The sequence below is a fragment of the Marmota flaviventris genome, chromosome 13 (genome assembly GCF_047511675.1).
Source record: "Marmota flaviventris isolate mMarFla1 chromosome 13, mMarFla1.hap1, whole genome shotgun sequence".
Classification (NCBI taxonomy): Eukaryota; Metazoa; Chordata; class Mammalia; order Rodentia; family Sciuridae; genus Marmota; species Marmota flaviventris.
The window spans coordinates 16,681,427-16,699,791 of record NC_092510.1 but is presented as its reverse complement, the minus strand read 5'-3'; positions in this window follow the sequence as shown (position 1 = coordinate 16,699,791).

Below are 18,365 nucleotides of genomic sequence, written 5' to 3'. Positions count from 1 at the left end.
TAAACAATGGTTTCCATATAGCATCTTGTTTATTGTAATCAGTGCCTTGCCTCATCTGTCCTTACAATAATAGCTTCTCTTAATTGTTATCACTGTCATGTGTTTTTAAAAGAATGAAAGAACACTGCTTTTGAGTTCATGGAACATGCAGAACATTGCAGTTTATTTTTAGAATACAGCATTCCCTATAGCAGAATCAATCTATATATTTTTAAAGAAACCTCCAAAATATCACTGTCGCAATGGCAAAGGTACGACTTATGCAGTTGAGGGGGAGAAATAAAGAATATCCATGCACTTCTGCCTTTGTCAATGCTTAATTCACTCAAATCACTCAATACAATTTCATTCTATATGTTCTTAATCAAGAAAATTTCAATTCTTAATGCTAGGCACTGCAATAGACATAATCAATTCACAGCAAACAATTCTAGATTAATTCTAAGCCCTGCAAATACACTTAATAATGACAGGCTCATGATTGATATTTCCTCTGCATGCTAAACTCAAGTGTCAGATCAAAAGTCTCAAGCCTTAGGCTTGAGATGCTCATTGACTCAGACCATGGTGATCAGGTCAGGAACTAAGGCAGGCTTCTCCTGGGGTAGAGCTGATGGACAGTTGAGGAGAGGGTAGTAGGGAGAAGTTGTGACTCTCACCAGGGTCAAGATGTGGCTGTAGAGTTTGAGAGTGGTGAGAAAGATGCAGAGGATCAGGTGAACAATGAGAAGAGCTGAGATGTCAATCCAGGTCCTCAATAGGCTCTCCAGCATAAGGGTATCAGTGTCAGCTGGCTGAATGTCTGTTCATTTGTTCCTTCATTTATACTAAATTTGGGGGCTTTTGACCACTCTTTTGATTCTTTCTTTCTTTCTTTTTTTTTTTTTTTTGCCTCATTTATTTATATATTTTGCATTACAATTATTGACCACCCTTTTCAATCCCTACCAGCTGCCATCAGGTTTCTTAGTGATGTCATTTACCCTGGGGTTAAAGCATCTGATCTGGTGGTTCCCACCCTGATTTTCTTGCCTTTCTCCTTTGTTGGGCGAGGACAACATGCAAGAGACTTCACTCTGAGTTTGTCAGGGTGAGAAGAAGTGACTTGTTTGTGCCTGATGGCCATCCTGGAGGGCTCTGTTAGGTGTGTCTGGTGAGGCTGCAGGTTTCAAGCTAGAGTTTTAAAAGGGAGTTGCTAAGTCTAAGGCCTAAGGCCATCCTTACAATCACCTTAAATACTATGCTTCTGTTGAAAACAGAGGAATAATATAATGCACTTTAAAGTTATTATTCCTTATATAAAGTGAGAAAATAGAAGACTTTCTGACCGTTTTAGATGATTCTCAGATGAGCTTGCTTGCAGTTCCTCCTAAGGCAAGGCTTACAGATCATCTGAGCTGTTGAAAGACAGGGAGCCTCTTAAGTTCTTCTCTCAAGACCTATCAATAGTTTCTCACTGTTCTTAGAAATCAACCCAGCACCACAATTCCTTTTATCCACTGCTCCCATACTTTTCCTGCATTCATAAAGCTCCACAGATTTGTTTTCTGGGGTTATTACACACTACTCCCTCTCTTGCTTCAGAGCAATTGTCTTTGTTCTTCCTTGTGCCTAAATACTTACCTCTGACATGAATGGTTGGCTCTTCTTTGTCTCAGCTCTCTCAGCACCCTATTTCAAGGAAGTTTCTTATTCTTTCCCATATAGTATCAATCATATAACCCTGTTTATGCCCTCCAAAGTTTTTATGACAATACAAAATTATCAAATGCAAGTGTTCAAGTATTATAGTCTCCAACTAAAATTAAAAAGCTGCCCAAATGAATTATTCTTTTCTCTTTCTCTCCCTTACACACACACACACACACACACACACACACACACACGGGGCCAATAGCAATTTTTAGATCTTTGCAGTCTGTTGAATTGGACAAACCTAACAGGCACGGTCCCTAGCCAGATTGCTTGTTACTTAAACAGAAGGGGGGAGATGCTAAGAGCCAAGTATATGATGCATGGCATTTTTGGTCGAAAGGTGACGCCAGCTAGCCATTGAGATGATATGATTATGTTAAGATTTGCATTCATATGGATATTGGACTCCTACTGTTCACCTAGGCCGGCTACGGGACTCCTGGAGAGTTCCCATTGGTTGGGGAAGTACAGTAGGAGGGAGTTCCGGGGGAGGAGCTCTCTCTGCCGTCCGGGAGGAGGCCGCATGGGTGGAAAAAATCTCTGCCCAGGTGGTACCGGACATTGGCGGCAGTTTCAAAAAATAAACTTTGCTCCTGCTTGAGTGGCTTGTGATTTTGTGCCCAGCCAGACTGCGGCAGCAGTCATTCTATTAGTAAGCATTAAATGACTGAAAGGAAGAGTATGTAAGTATGTTTTGGATAAAAAAAAAAGGACTTATTAAGCAAGATGACAAAACACAAATCATAAATCAATAGATAAATTTAACTTCACAAAAGATTAAAAGTTTCTATATGATAAAATAAGAGTAAATTGAAGAAAAGATGAAAAAAAAAATACTTGGAACACATAACAAACCATAGATTTGTTCATGAGTCCTCACCAAATTAAGTGACCAATCTTACATAAATAAGAGGATTTTGCTTTATAAAAAGTAAATTATTGCCTGGGCTTCCAATATGAGGAGAGTAGTATTAAAGATAATGAGAAAGCTCATGAGCCCCAAGTAAACAATGAAGGTTTATAGCATTGCTGCTAAATTTCCACTGAACACTGGAATTATTTTCCAGCACCAACTGATTCCAGAACTACCTGTGGCCACACAGAACTTTGCCCATTCTCCTAAGAGAGGCACCCATCACATGGTCTTCTAGCTAGTGCTCAAGGAGGCCCTCAAGAAAGGGCCTTTGTTAGTCTTTGTGTCCCAGGATAAGCATGATGTTTGCCATAACAGAAGAGGGCAGGCACCATCTGCAAGAAGAAAGCCTTTTAGCAGATAAGAGGAAATGAAAACAAAGAGCAAAGTAGAGGTACTGACCTTCCTTCCGGTAATTAATGGCAAGTATGAGAAGGTACTGGCAGATGAAGGAAGAAGTGATGTTTAAGGGTTTCTATTTCCCAGTTGAATATGTGGCTTGGAGAGGAGCATCTAAGATTTGAAGGGAGTGAAGAATGTGAAGTGGTCATATAAAATAATGGGAAAAAATAATATGCTAGTTTAATAAGCTAATATACTACTAATAGGCTAGTTCAATAAACATACTACTTAACTAATACACTGTTAATACAGTTACTGGATGGTTGTGAATGTACAATTGAGATTTCTAATCATGAAACTAAAGCAAGGACCAGTTAACACAGTTATTTGGTGTTTTCCCCCCAATAATTAGCAGCTCAGGTGAAGGTAACGAGAGGTAAAGAACTGTATTTAATCAAGATTGTACTTTTGCTATGAGTAAGCCACTGAAAAAAAAGGCCTACATTGTTCATGGCACATGCAAGAGGTGATTACAGTAATGGCCATGGACCTCAGTAAGAAGGGCAATGAGAATACAATAAAGTATCTGATGGTGAAAATACATTCAGACCAAAGGATTACATTCCTGGTTGAGGTGGAAGAATTGTTGGAGTAGATATATTAGAGTAAAGGTGGAAGATGAGTAGAAAGTGATAATCGGATAATGGGGTACTGAAGTTAATTTTCAAGGATCCTGCATTTAATGATGATGAAATTCATGTCATTAGCTTAGGTGAGATAAAAGGAAATAAGTAAATTGAATAGGTAGGGTTAGGATTAGGAAGTATCCTCCCGAAGCTCCTGTGTTGATGCAGAAATGATCAGAGATGAAATGCAGGTGGGGCATGACTGGAGGAGATAGGACACTGGGGGTGTGCTCTGAAAGGGTTGGTCTTCTCTGTGGTCCCTTCCCCCATCTCTCTCTGGTTTCCTGGCCACCAAGAGCTGAGCAGCTTTCTTCACCATGCCCTTCTGCCATGATTTTCCACCTCACTTAGACCTAAAACAATGGAGTCACCCCACTGTGAACTGAACCTCTGAAATTGTGAGCCCCAAATAAACTTTTCCTTCTTCTTTGTTGATCTTATTGGGTATTTTTTTTTATAGTGACAAAAGGTAACTAATTCAGGTAGAGAAATTAGAACTCAAACATGTAGATAGAATATTCATATGGATGTGGAAGTCTCAAAAAATGGAAAAGTAGTATGGGTTTTGAATGGGTGAACCAATAAATGCTTTGGGGTTGTGGGAATACTTGATCCTTTCAAAAATTCTACATGGTATGGTATTCTTATTTCCACATTACAGAACGGGTACCTATTGCCAAAAGTCATTCAGAGAGTAAGTGGCTAAGCTGGAATTTGAGCCTAAGTCCCTCTTGCTCCAAAGCTTATTGAATATTCCAGTATATGCATTCCATTTTTTCACCAACAACGCCAGGCAAAAGGAAGTTAAGGCATCACCCATGACATTCTCAATTACTGAATTCTAAGCCCAGAAGAGAAAAGCAAAGACAAAGTGCGGAAATGCCAGGGAGAAAATGAGACGCTTGAAACTCTTCATCTCATGGACGTCATTAATTCCAGACACTACAATGAAAATGTGACTTAAGTAGTCAGAGGACTAAGCAGGATTCTAGAAGAAAAGGTACATAATTGAGCCATAGAAACTCAGAGCTGGAAGAAACCTTAGAAAGTACTTTGCTCAACTCATTTTCTTCTTAGAAAACTAGTAATCAAAAAAAGTTGAGGGCTGGGGATATAGCTCAGTTGGTAGAGTGCTTGCCTCTCATGCACAAGGCCCTGGGTTCGATCGCCACCACCAAAAAATACCAAACAAACAAAACCAAAAAAAAGTAGGGGCTGGGGATGTGGCTCAAGCGGTAGCGCGCTCGCCTGGCATGCGTGTGGCCCAGGTTGGATCCTCAGCACCACATACAAACAAAGATGTTGTGTCCGCCGAAAAACTAAAAAATAAATATTAAAAAAAAAAAATTCTCTCTCTCTCTCTCTCTCTCTCTCTCTCTCTCTCTCTCTCTCTCTCTCTCTCTCTCAAAAAAAAAAAAAAAAAGTTGCCAGGAACAGTGGTGCACGCCTGTAATCCCAGCAACTTGGGAGGCTGAGGCCAAAGGATTGCTAGTTCAAAGCCAGCCTCAGCAATTTAGGAAGGCCCTAAACAACTCAGTGAGACCTTGTCTCTAAATAAACTATAAAAAAGCAGTGGGGATGTGGTTCAGTGGTTGAGTGCCCCTGGGCTCAATCCTGGTACACCAACCCCAAACAAAAAAAATTAAGCCTTATATCACAAGGCTGGGTAATGCTAGATCTAACATGGGTCACAAAAGGCTGTTAAACCTTTGCATCATACAGATTGTGGCTTTTTTTTTTCTACCCGAAGACAATTTAAAATAGGAGTTCTTGAGAGTGTGTATGTCTTTTATGTGACAATAGTTGAGTTAAATCTACTTTGCTTGGGAGACTGCATACACTGTGTACACTGGTACTATTGGCGTCCATGTGATTTTGCTGATGATCAGCTAGTTACCTCTCAGATTCAGAAAAACCCTCTTGCATAGAAACCATTCCTGTCACCTGCTTTAAGCCTGTGATCAAGTCTTGTCAGAAGCAAGAGTCCACTTCCTTGACTGAACCTTTTTCAAGACTCTGTTGAGGAACTAACTGTGAGGTCAGGTACCCGCTGACAGGAAAGAAGTTCTAATCATTGAGTACGAAAATGTGAGGCAATAGAAAATCCTCACCACTGACATTTGAAAGTTTGAAAATACACTGAATTTTGTTACCTTCTGCAGTAAATTCAAATTCAGCAGATGGGTGTATTTCTGAACCTTCTAGCCTTATGTTTCTTCTGTAGTTGGGAGAAAGATACTGGGTAGATTACCTAGAGGAGAAGCAGGGATGAATTAGGAAATTACTTCCTTTTCCCCAAGCACTTACTTCAGGAATAATTGATCAAGCTTCATCAACATTACTAAACATTGTGTTAAGCATCCTTTGGTTTGAAGACTTCAGCGTTCTAAAATGGGGGCTATTAAGGCAAGTGGCAGTACAGGCTTCATAAATTATAAATTTACCAGTCGTGGATGAATACAGATAAGCCTGCAATCAGGAGACAGCTGGTAATTAGAGGCAACTCTTTCTTTGATTCAGTTAACCACCTAAGGAAATTAGGTTTTGATTCGGATTTAGGTTTGAATGCTAAGTCCTCTTTAAAACAAGGAAAAAGAAAAATAGTAACAAGGCATAAAAATTTTTTCCAAACTTGCCATAGAAGTGCTCTCTCAATTATGGTTAGAAATCAATAAATTAAAAGAAAATGACTCACCATGTGTTGTTGTTGTTGTTGTTATGAATAATTACCCTTGATCAGCTCTGGAGGGAGGATGGGGCAGAACATCTTCCATTTCTGAAATCTGATCTTCCCCACCATTGCAGACTGACTCCAGCTCCAACTGGTTTGACTGAACTGGGAAGGCAAAGTTGGGAAGCTGGCCAGTGACTAGCAGGATTAAATGTGTTAGATCCCCATTTTCCAATCCACTGCTCTCTACTTACAGCACAGATGTGCAAGAGGAGGAAACAAAATTCATGAATTCCTCTCTTGAATCCTGCTGTCCTCTCTGAGCTCCCATCCCTATTGAAATGTCAGAGAGAAGCAGAATGTGTTTCTTCACCTCCACCCCAATAGACAGGTGTTTTAATGAAATCTAAGAAACATCCCAGATGAAACATGTTGCCTAGCAGCAGTGACCTTTAAAGAAAGGTCAAACAGATTTTTCCTAAAGTTTTTCAAGGTATTGAGAGCCAAGTCTTCACATGATTTATCTAAACATAGTACTAAGAATTTATCACCTGCATTATGAGAGGGTGCTTTTGAATACTCGTCATCCAAAGAAAAATAGTAATAATGTCCAACATTTACTTGATGTGTTGTTTCACAAAGTACAGTGCCTACACCTGTACAAAAGCCACAAGTGGTAATACAAAGTGATTTAGGGTCTTATCCTGAATATTTGTTACTTTAAAGCTTCTGTAATTGCTAAAATGTATATCTGAAAATATAACCAGCTCACCATTATAATATAATAATATAGCTTCTCAGAATGAAGTTCAGTTTTAAGAAATAATTTAAATAATGTCAATTTCAAAATTTAAGTAATAAGAGTCAGTATTCAAATATTGCCAATATTCTGCAAGTAATAATTTGGTGCTCATGATGTTCTCAATACTTTGTAAATGATTGCAGACTCTATCCTTCATTTCTAGGAAATTCCAGTTAATCATATCTATGAGTTAGTGGAAATAAACCTACTTGGTTTTTATTTTGTTTTGTTTTTCTGAATACTTTGAATTACATCCTCTTGCGATTTGGATTTTGCAGAATTATTGGCAAATGTATGAAATTCTCCTGCCTTAAAGACTAAATGTTAGAAATCCTTCAGTGGTGCCCTGGAGCCCAACTTCCATGCATCTCTTCTCAACTCTACATTCAGGGACAACACATTGTAGCTTAAAATTGTCCATCACAAGAGTATATAAATCATGGACATTGACAAATGCTATAAATTAGGGTTTGGTTTTGATTATTCTTCAAAGTTGTTACATATTTTCCAAACGAGAACTGTATTTAACCTTTTCTTCTCATTTTTGTGGTGCTGGCGGATTGAACTCAGCACCTTCTATGTGCTGGGGGAGTACTCTGTCCTATCACTGAGCCACACTCCCCCTCACCTCTGTCTTAAAGTCTACCTATAAATATTGCTCTACACAATCAGAAACATCCACCCAAGCATCTGTTATGAATATGATAGTGACAGAGTTGTGGTGTGGAATGAGACCTTCAAAAGAAGGCAGGATTTTTAGTTTATTTCCCTTATTAAAATTTTTCTTCCAACTAAAACTTCTTTTGTTACATGATCAAAAAGTGGGCCATTGACTCTCTCTGCCCACCCCCATACTGAGTACTGGGGATTAAACCCAAGGATAATTTACCACTAAACTACATCCCAGCTCATTCATATATACAATAATAAATATATATATATATATATATATATATATATATATATATTTTAGACAGGATCTTGCTAAGCTCTCAAGACTGCCCTAGAATTTGCAATCCTGCCTCAACTTGAGAGTAGCTGGGATTATAGACCACACCTGGCCTCATTAACTTTTTAAAGAGATGTCTGTATAATGTGTTTTCCAAATGACACTAGTAAGTCAATTTGCATTTCTATCCTTTTATGTGACATATTCCTCCTATGCTGTATCTAAGCAAATTCTGATTCATAGGAAACTTCAAGCTAATATCAAAAGATGAGAACTGAATAGGGTGACTCATACCTGTAGTTTCAAATACTCTGGAGGCTGAGGTGGGAGGATCTTTGAGCCCAAGAATTTGAGACCAACCTGGTTAACATAGCAAGACCTTTTCTCAAAAAACATATAAATAAGTACCAGTTTTTTAAAAAAAAAAAAAAGTTAGGCTGGGGATATAGATCAGCAGTAAAGGAGGCCCTGAGTTTGGTCCCCACCATACCATAAATAAATAAATGTTAAAATCTTTTAAAAAGAGGTAAAGAGTGTAGATGTCACAAGATGGCAATAAGCAAGCTGACTTAGCTGTGGAGGGGGAGGAGAATATGTTGCTAGGCAACCATTCCCGTAGTCAATTCACATGTATGTATATGAAAGCATCAAGTTTTTCTTAGCACCAGCTGGCCCTTGTGTTTTCCTTCAACCTCCTTTGATGATCCTGTAGCCTGCCAGAAAGTATCTCAGTGAGGGTGTTTGGGGGAGTCCTTAAATTTCAGAACCCCAGTGATCAGCTTCATTGGCCATTTCCTTTAGAGACTATAAACTTCAGAAGACACATAAGCATCCTGCTTCCTTCTAGATTTATATTTGCTGATTCCCACTTGACAATTACCACAATTGCACAAGCATGAAGCTCATTACAGCAGGACTGGCTAATTTCCCAGTGGATACTTCATCAATGATTTCAAGCACATACCATTGACTAATGGATTACACCTTGATTGTGGAATCTGTAATCAGATAGCATTGACTACAAGTTAAGAAAGTCACAATGTTTCCTGGGATCTAACACTGAAGAAAGTTAACTCCACATAGCTCAGCTCCAGGAATACACTTTACATTGTTGTCAGTGTGACTAGTACACTGTGCAGAAATTATCAGACCCTTTGCAGATGAAGAAAACAAGGTCATTAGAGAAGATGACTTTTGCTAGGATTTATACCCCAACTCTCTAGATCATATTCTTTCTCGTAGCTACACAATCTCATAAAAACACAAAAAAGATGCTATCATACTATATCAAATATGTGTGAGCTTCTGAATACTAAGTGATTTTCATACATTTCCTCATTTCTAAACATGATGAATAAAATAAGGTATAGGCTGTGCAGGCCTAGAAAAAATGTCATGTTAGCAAAGCCATAAGAAAGAATTTGGTAGTTTTAGAAAGTCTAAGGATGGCCAGGCACAGTGCTGCATGCTTGTCATTTCAGCTACTCTAGAGACTGAGGGAGAGATTGCAAGTTTGAGGCAGCCTGGGCAACTTAGTGAAAACTTGTCTCAAAATAAATAAAATAAAATAAAATAAAAAGGGCTGGGATATACAGCTCAGTGGTAGAGCACTACTGGTTCAATCCCTAGGTCTAAGTGAAATGCAATAGGCCTGACTTCATGATTGATTCTATCATACAGCATCCAGTTCATGATCTTATCAATACCAGTAGCAAGTCAAAAGTTCTTTCTCAAAGAAGAATAGTTATTAGCTTTAGGAGCATAACACTGTTCTACAATATCTATTGTCTTTGTTGTGATTCTCCTGTCAGGACTTGTCATGAGCTTCAAATATATTCTGATCTACCACAGTTACTCCAGGATCTGTTGAATATTCTGAACCAGAAGAAAAAATAAAGCAGCCCATTTAGAGAGTCTTATCTTACACTGGGACCCCATACAAAGCTGATAGCTTTGGGAGTCACCTGCTAAAACTAGTCCAAACAGAACACCCAATATCCAAAGAGACTTACCATGTACCATGCCTCTTTCTTAGCTGTAGAGGACAGTTTTCAGTAACGTGTTTTCCGTTGAAAAATACAAAAATCTAATGTTCCTGAGACCCTTGGAGCTCTACAAGCTTTATGTATGTTATTTTGCAAATACTTGATTCATGTGTCTTACCAGAATAACTGGTGAACTTGCTACTTCTTGACCTCTGGGGTCAGCATGCCATCAGTGTAAGTATTAATGATATAGAGTAATTACTTTTGTTACAGGTCTTTAAGGACTAGATTGTGGCACAGAGTCTAAACTGATGTACCCCTGAAACAAGATGGCAACTGTTTATTGCTGATCTTGTCAGGTTAACCAAATATTTCTGGTAGTCTTCACTTATTGAAATTGATTTTTTTAAAAAAAAGAAAGAAAAGAAACAAACACACACACAAACAAAAACACCTTTCTTGGCTCCAGAGAAACTGTTCCTCTGTGAGCTGGCCAATTCTTAGTGACATCAAAGTCCTGTCCAGAGCCTGTCTTTGATGTAAAAACTAACAATCTAGAGTCATACCCCCTTTATCTTGCCCACAAATTCCTGGAGACAATATTTCTCCAACTTAATCATCCTGAGGCCAGAAACCAGGATATTAGGGGCAACCCTATGGTATAGTGCCAGCCAAAATTATTCACAATGGTGACTCCTCAACTGTTCACCCTGCCCTGATTTACCTTCCTACCCAATCCCCAGTAAAGGCTCTGCTTTCCATGCTTTCTGTTTTCTCTCTCCTGGTGTTTTTCCACATTCCTCTTCCTGGCACACCTTGTCTCTGTCTCTAGGAACTGTAAGTATAATAAACTTTGCATTCCTAAGCCTCTACTCTGTCTCCTCTTGTGACCACATCTGACTAAACATCACATAAAAGAATATTAAAAAAAAAAACTAGCAGAATAGCTGCTTATCACGTACAGAACTTTATAAGTTTAAGTATAAACTTAATTTATAAGTTTTCAAGTTAAGTTCTTGAAAGGTCATAAATCCAATGGAAAAAAGCTCCCATTGAAATGATCTCCGTATGGTTGACAGAAGTTGTTATAGTTGTATCTGGAATGTCCTGCAATAACACCCACAATTAAAATTAATCATTCTGATTTACCATTATGATACAGGATAAATCGGGGTTTTTTGCACTAGCCAAATTGGGAAATATATCAGAATGCAAAAATGAACCAGGAGACAGTCTATTCAAATGTTTGATTAGAATGTAATCTCTGAAACTCTGCCCAAAATGGAATTTTGCTTTCCCATTTACTCTTCAGTGAATTTAGCCAATCACTCTCATCAGAAAATTACAATGCCATCTGTATTTTCAATAATTCATTTAATCATTCTTGGTATCTAGAAATTTCTCCCAATAAAATAGCCACAATTGTTTAAGAGAATGCCAGAAGAAATTTACTAGACATATGTAGTAATATCGCACAGCCTTTTATCAGTTGTACTCAGCTTCACCTTTATGCAAAAGGTTCAAAATATTTTTTAACTGAGTCATATCACGGAAAATTATGACTCATATTTCATTTCAAGAAGTCCTTTTTTTCTGCTAAATGCTAAGTAAAATTTCTCTTTTCATCAATCCATGGGCTGCCTGTTGATTTTATTCCTGAGAATCTCATAATTTTAACATGACAGTCAGAAATGTATGCATGTCTGATAATCCCTTAAGGCCTTCACATAATACCTGCCCCACTGCACAAAGCAGTGACCAGACTAACCATGTTTCTGCTGTCATTTGGACTCAGATACCCTGGGATCCTGTGTTAGTCACCTTTTTGTTGGTGACCAAAATACCTTACAAGATCAACTTAGAGGAGAAAAGATTTATTTTGGGCTCACAGTTTCAGAGGATGCAGCCCATGGTTAGTTGGCTTCATTACTTTGGGCCCAAGGTGAGGCAGAACATTATGGATAAAGGGCATGATGGAGGAAAGTTTCTTAGCTCATGGCAGCCTGTAAACAGAGGGCAGGGAGAGACAAAGTGGTGGTGGCCGGGGAGTAGGGTTTTAAGGAGAGGACAAACTCTTCCAAGACAAGCCTCCAGTAAACTATTTCTGTTGAACCACAACACAAAGAAAAGACCACCGAATTATACCAAATTAAAGCAAGCTTATATTGTGTACACAAGAGAGTTGACCAGAGACTGCCTCACCCAAAAAAAAACAGGGCCAGAGGACAGCATCTGATCTAAGGGCAAGCAAGGTGGGGGTGGTTATAATAAAAATTACAAAGGCAGGTGTCTTGGGAACTTACAGCTGATAGGGTTCAGGCAAATGTAATAAAGGGCAGATAGTAGGTTGATGATCTACATGGCTTAACATCTTGAGAACAAACTCAGATTCCAACATCAGAGTTAATGGGGAACAGCTAGGATTTCATGGAGGGTCATTATCTGCCGCAGCCCTGCTGGCTGGGCAAAATAACGGGGGTGGGGGGGGTGGGGGGGGTGACGAGCAACTCATGTACATTGATACAGCAGGAGTGGGAGCCGTTTATTGTAAGACAACAGAGGTATTTATACATTACACACAGCTTATCTTAATTAGCATAAACTAGATACAGCAGTCAACCAATAAGGAATCTCCACACTTAATGGCTCGCTGGCGTTACTTCACAAACCACTCCCTCTGGCAAAATGCCAGGCACCATCCAGACTTGTTTACAGACTCTAACAATTATCTGGTCAAGGAGAGCCAGGCACTGGTAAGTTCAAAGCATGGGTAGGAATCCCAAGCAAGTTTAAAACATCAAATTTTGGTAAGGCCAAATAGAAATCTTAGTGCTTTACAGTAAAATAGAAATGAACTTTTCATGACTTTGTGACAAGATGGCTCCCAATTTCAAAATGGAATTAGGCTGGGTTCATCACTTCCTCCAAGAAGGACACACCTCCCAGTAGTACCCTCAGCTATCAGTGGGTTAATCCATCAAATGAATTTATCCACTGATAAGGTCAAAGCCCTCATGGTCTAATCATTGCCTTAAAGCCCCACTTCTGAACCTATGGCATTGGGGACTATGCTTTCAACACATGAGTTTTTGCAGGACATTCCAGATACAACTATAACAACTTCTATCAGTTTCGATGGGTTCTTTTCCCATTGGATTTATGACCTTTTAAGAATGGATTTAAAGCTGTTTTAAAATATTGTGATGCTTCTCTCATCATCATAGTCTCCATGACGAGGTTAAAGAGAGTCTCCTAGATCACGCCAATGTGATCCATTCAACTCCACATTTGTTACTCAAATTCCTGTAATTACTACTCTTGACTATAATATTACCTTAATGATCATTCTGTGTCATTTAGTGTAAGCCAACATTTAATCAAAGATCATATGAATTAACCAAGAGAACTGGTAGAATCATAGCTGGTTAGTTCACCCTAGCCCACTTCCTGCTGAATCTCTGGTACAATACACCCATATAAACACTCATCCCTAGTGAAATATCTTCACAATCTATCTCAAAAAAAGTCTATACCTTAAATGATATAAATTTACAAATCCTTTCAGGCTCTCCTGAATGTGACATTAGAACTTTGTACTTTGTCACCCTGACCATATTGTGCTTGGGCCCTAGTTATCCTTAGAATATGAATAAGAGAAGAGACATGTGGGAAATTGTCATTTTTTTTCCCACAGAAGTGATGTGGCTTCTTAGTAAATAGAAATGTTATAGGCTGAGCGTGGTGGCACACACCTGTAATCCCAGCAGCTTGGGAGGCTGAGACAGAAAGGTTGAGAGTTCAAAGCCAGCCTCAACAACTTAGCAAGGCCCTAAGCAACTCAGCAAGACCCTTTCCCTAAATATAATAGAAAAATGAGCTGGGGATGTGGTTCAGTGGTTAAGCACCCCTGGGTTAGATCCCTGGTACCAAAAAAGAAAAATAAGTGCTATAGACAGCATTTTAGAAAGTTTGTGGGGGCAGGGTGTGGGGTTGCACACCTCCAATACCAGTAACTCTGGAGGCTACAGCCAGAGGTTTGGAAGTTCAAAGCCAATCTCAGCAACTTATGGTACCCTTTCTCAATATAAAAGATAAAAAAAGGCTGGGATGTAGCTCAGTGTTAGAGCCCATCTGGGTTTAATTCCCACTACAGAAAAAGAAGAAAGGAGAGGAGAAGAAGAAAAGAAAGGAGAAGAAAAGAGAAAGAAAGGAGAGCTAGGGAGAAGACGAAGTGGGGAAAGAAAGGCAAAGAGGAGGAGAAGTTTGTGAAATCTTAAAAATCTGATGGAATTTTGTCATATATCCCATATGAATAGCTGAGATCCCTGGTTAAAGTCCTAATTTTCAGTAGGAAATATGGTCAGATTGTGAATTAAGCTGTTATAAAAATCAGCAACATGCAGAGTCAGTCTGTAAATTTGGATTTCAGCTAAGTTAGCCCCACATCTGCACACCAAAAGCATACTATAAAAATTTAGTGTTTTTCAAGAATTTAGAGCTATAACTGACACTATGAAATAAATTTATATTGCAAATAAGTTCACATACTCATATAATTGAATCACAAATTACATAAGACATTTCTTACCCCATTATATAAAATGTACTTTAATGCTTTATCTCCTATTATATATATTATTTTTAAATCATTAGTCATGACTACACAATGATGTGTTACAAGCATGATCTCATAAATATTCTGAGTATTATTGGATGTCTTGAAGTAAGACTTGATGTTTGAAACGTCTGTTAAAATATCCAATGATGGTAGAAGAAAACATCTACTTTTATGCTCCTTGTTTTTGCTTTTTTGTTTTTATTTAGATTTTTTTCCCCCTTGATACCAGAGATTAAACCTGGGGATTCTTTGCCACTGAAGTCATCCCCACCCCTTTTTCAAATTTCATTTTGAAATGGGGCCTTGCTAAGTTGCTTAGGGCCTCACAAAACTTCTGAGTTGGGTTCAAATTGCAGTTCTTCTGCCTCAGCCTCCCAAGCTGCTGGGATTAGAGAAGTATGCCAATGTATCTAGTTTCCTTGTCTTTTTGTATTCTCTTTAAATTGGTTCATAACCATAGCTACTAATTCTTGAGAACTTTACCCTCTGTGGCATAACAAGTCCTAAATGGTCACAGTTGATAATTAGATTAGCAGTTTGTCAGTTCATAATCTGTCCCTACATCTTTTAGCTCATAAATGGGAATTTTACTGTATTTTTTTCCATTTAGGTTCAATAACAATTTTGATAAGCCACTTTCCTGTAACCCTACTTTACTATAGTGACATATATTATGTATATCTGAGAATACAAATGTGTTTTGGGGACATATTTTCCATCTTGTTCCATGTGGTTCTGATGAGCTACCAATCAGAAAGTGTTATTACCGTCACTGGCACAAGATCGGCATGCCCCATCAAGCTGTGTCAATCAGAGTCTCCACAAATGTGATTCTATAACAAATGTAATAAGAGGAGAACCTTGAAGCAAGAATCTAAATATTCTTGAAGCTGAGGTTCCTGAAATTTACCTGGTTCTTACTTTTTTCAAAGTTTGATAATAAGGGAAATCTAAATATGGCACCCTAAAATATGGCACTTTGACACAGGGATTATTTGGAGCTGAGGACAATTAAGAAATAGCAGATACAGCAGAAACTCTGTGCTCTCCCCATTTCTGACCAAAAGCAGGACAAAATTTTCCTTTTGTGAAGGAAAATCATCTCTCTACCAGTAAGAAGAGAACAACCTTCATCACAGGAAACAGAAAGTTGGCACCAAGATGAGTTTGCATTAAACAAACCAAAATAATCTCTAGCTTTTGTTAGGTTTGTACACATATTTCTTTCCAACAATTTACCACATTTACCATAGCAAACTCCTTTTCCTTTGTTTTCTCACAAATTGTCGCTCTTCTTAAAATGGTACATAAACTCCCAGGCCTACCCACTTGTTTGGAGCATTTTTCCTTCTTTTCTGTAAGGTCTGTAAACCTCTCCTCCTGTTGATCTGTCTTTGTCAGTGTAATTCACAGGCCCTGGTCACTGAACAAAAGGATAGCTACCCAATTTAGAACAAGGGTTTAGGGACAAGTCTGATTCAGCAAACCACAAAATGCCTATTAAACAACTCAGGCAGACAACACCCATTATCAAAGCAGGAACTCCTTATTTACAGTTCTATGATTCAGATACTAATGGAGAATTCCTAATATTCCATATTCGAGCAGGCACTACTTCCCTAGTTGGGCTAAATGTAGGTTGGTGTGGGAGGCATTCTCAATTCTAAATACCACCCCTCTTTTGTGGTAATGGGGGTAAAAATCCAGGGCCTCAAACATGCTAAACATACATTCTACCAATGAGCTACATTCTCAGCCCATCCACATGTTATTTTTTTTTAATTTAATTTAATTTTTTTTATTAGCTACACATGACATTACAATGATCTTGGCAATTCATACATTTGAATCATTGGGGTATAATTTCTCATTTTTCTGATTGTACAGATTGCAGAATCACACTGGTCATAGAGTCACCTATATACATACAGCAATCATAATGTCTATTCTATTCTGCTGCCCTTCCTATCCCCTCTACACCTCCCCTCCCCTCCCCTCCCATCATTTCTCTCTATCCAATCTACCACATGTTATTTTTGAGAGGATTCTGACACAATACAAATAAAAAGTCCACTTTAATCAACGATGTCTAACAGCTATATTTCTCAATACTGAACGTCTGCTTGTATGAACTTTGCTTTTTTCAAAGCACATATAATCTTAATACAACTTTGGAGATTATAATGGAGCCCATATACATATGTTTTGGAAAAAGGGATATTTTGTTTCTCATGTAAAATCCTGGTTAAAACTCAATGACTTGGAAGTTGGTCAGCCTGAAGCTTGGAGGCAAGAAGGAATTTTTTGATTCAGCTGAAAATCAAAGGGAGGAAGAAGGAAGGCAAGCAATTTTGTGAGACTAAGGGAAGGAAGGGCCATACAACGTGATTTTCTACATATAAAGCACATTTGCCTAACAATGTCTCTTCTCCTTTACCTTTAGATCATCCTAAATGCCAAAATTATGCCATTAAAAGTTTATACCTTGTGGGGGAAAAATGCACACTGTTACATTGCTGGTGGGACTGCAAATTGTTGCAACCACTCTGGAAAACAGTATTCCTCAGAAAACTTGGAATGGAACCACCATTTTATCCAGTTATCCCACTCCTTGGTATATACTCAAAGGTCTTAAAATCAGCATACTACAATGATGTGGCCACATCAATGTTTATAGCAGCACAATTCACAATAGCCAAGCTGTGGAATGAAACTAGGTGTCCTTCAACAGAATAATGGATAAAGAAAATGTGGTACAAATATGCAATGGAATATTACTCAGCCTTAAAGAAGAATGAAATTATGGCATTTGCAGGTATGGATGGTGCTGGAGAATATCATGCTAAGTAAAATAAGCCAATCTCAAAATAACAAAGGGCAAATGTTCTCTCTGATATATGGATGCTAATTCACAATAAGTAGGGGTGGAGGGGAATAGAAGTTCACTAGATTAGACAAAGGTGAATGAAGGCGGGTAGGAATAGGAAAGACAGAATGAATCGCACATGCACATTCATACATGCATACATACTGTGTGCATGCATGAATATATGACCAGTGTAACTCCACACAATGTACAAACACAAGAAAGGGAAGTTACATTCCATATATGTTTAATATGTCAAAATATATTCTACTGTCATGTAGAACTAATACTTTTTTTAAAAAAGTTAATCCCTGAAGTAGTTTTTTTTAATATTACATATTAAGTCCTCTAAACCCTAATATGTTAGGGGAAAAAAAAAACAAGGAAAACTGCTGAGAATTAAAGACAGATCAGAAAATATTTGATAATGCAGTAAGGAGAGTCATGAAATATTGTTGAGGGTTGGGGTGGTCTGTGGCAGAGACTACTAGTTTCCTCTGCAATATTCATTTGCTCTCCTTCATTAACAGAGCTGTTTTATGCCTCTGGCAGCAATAGTCTTATTATAAAACTACATTTCCCAGACTTCCTTGCCAGAAGGTTGGCCAATAAGATATAATCAGAGTGGTGCTTCCATGCTCCTTCCTTAAAGGGGACTGACTCGGCTCAAAAGTGAGTCCCTCTGCCTTGCCCTTTATCTCCTGGATTTCACACTAAGACTCAGATTTCATGGTCAAAGCTCCAGATTCCAGCTTGATCTACGAGGTCATATTGAGTGAGAAGATGCTTTCTAACTGGTAGAGGAGAAGCAATGATGCTGCCTGGCTCCCTGATATGA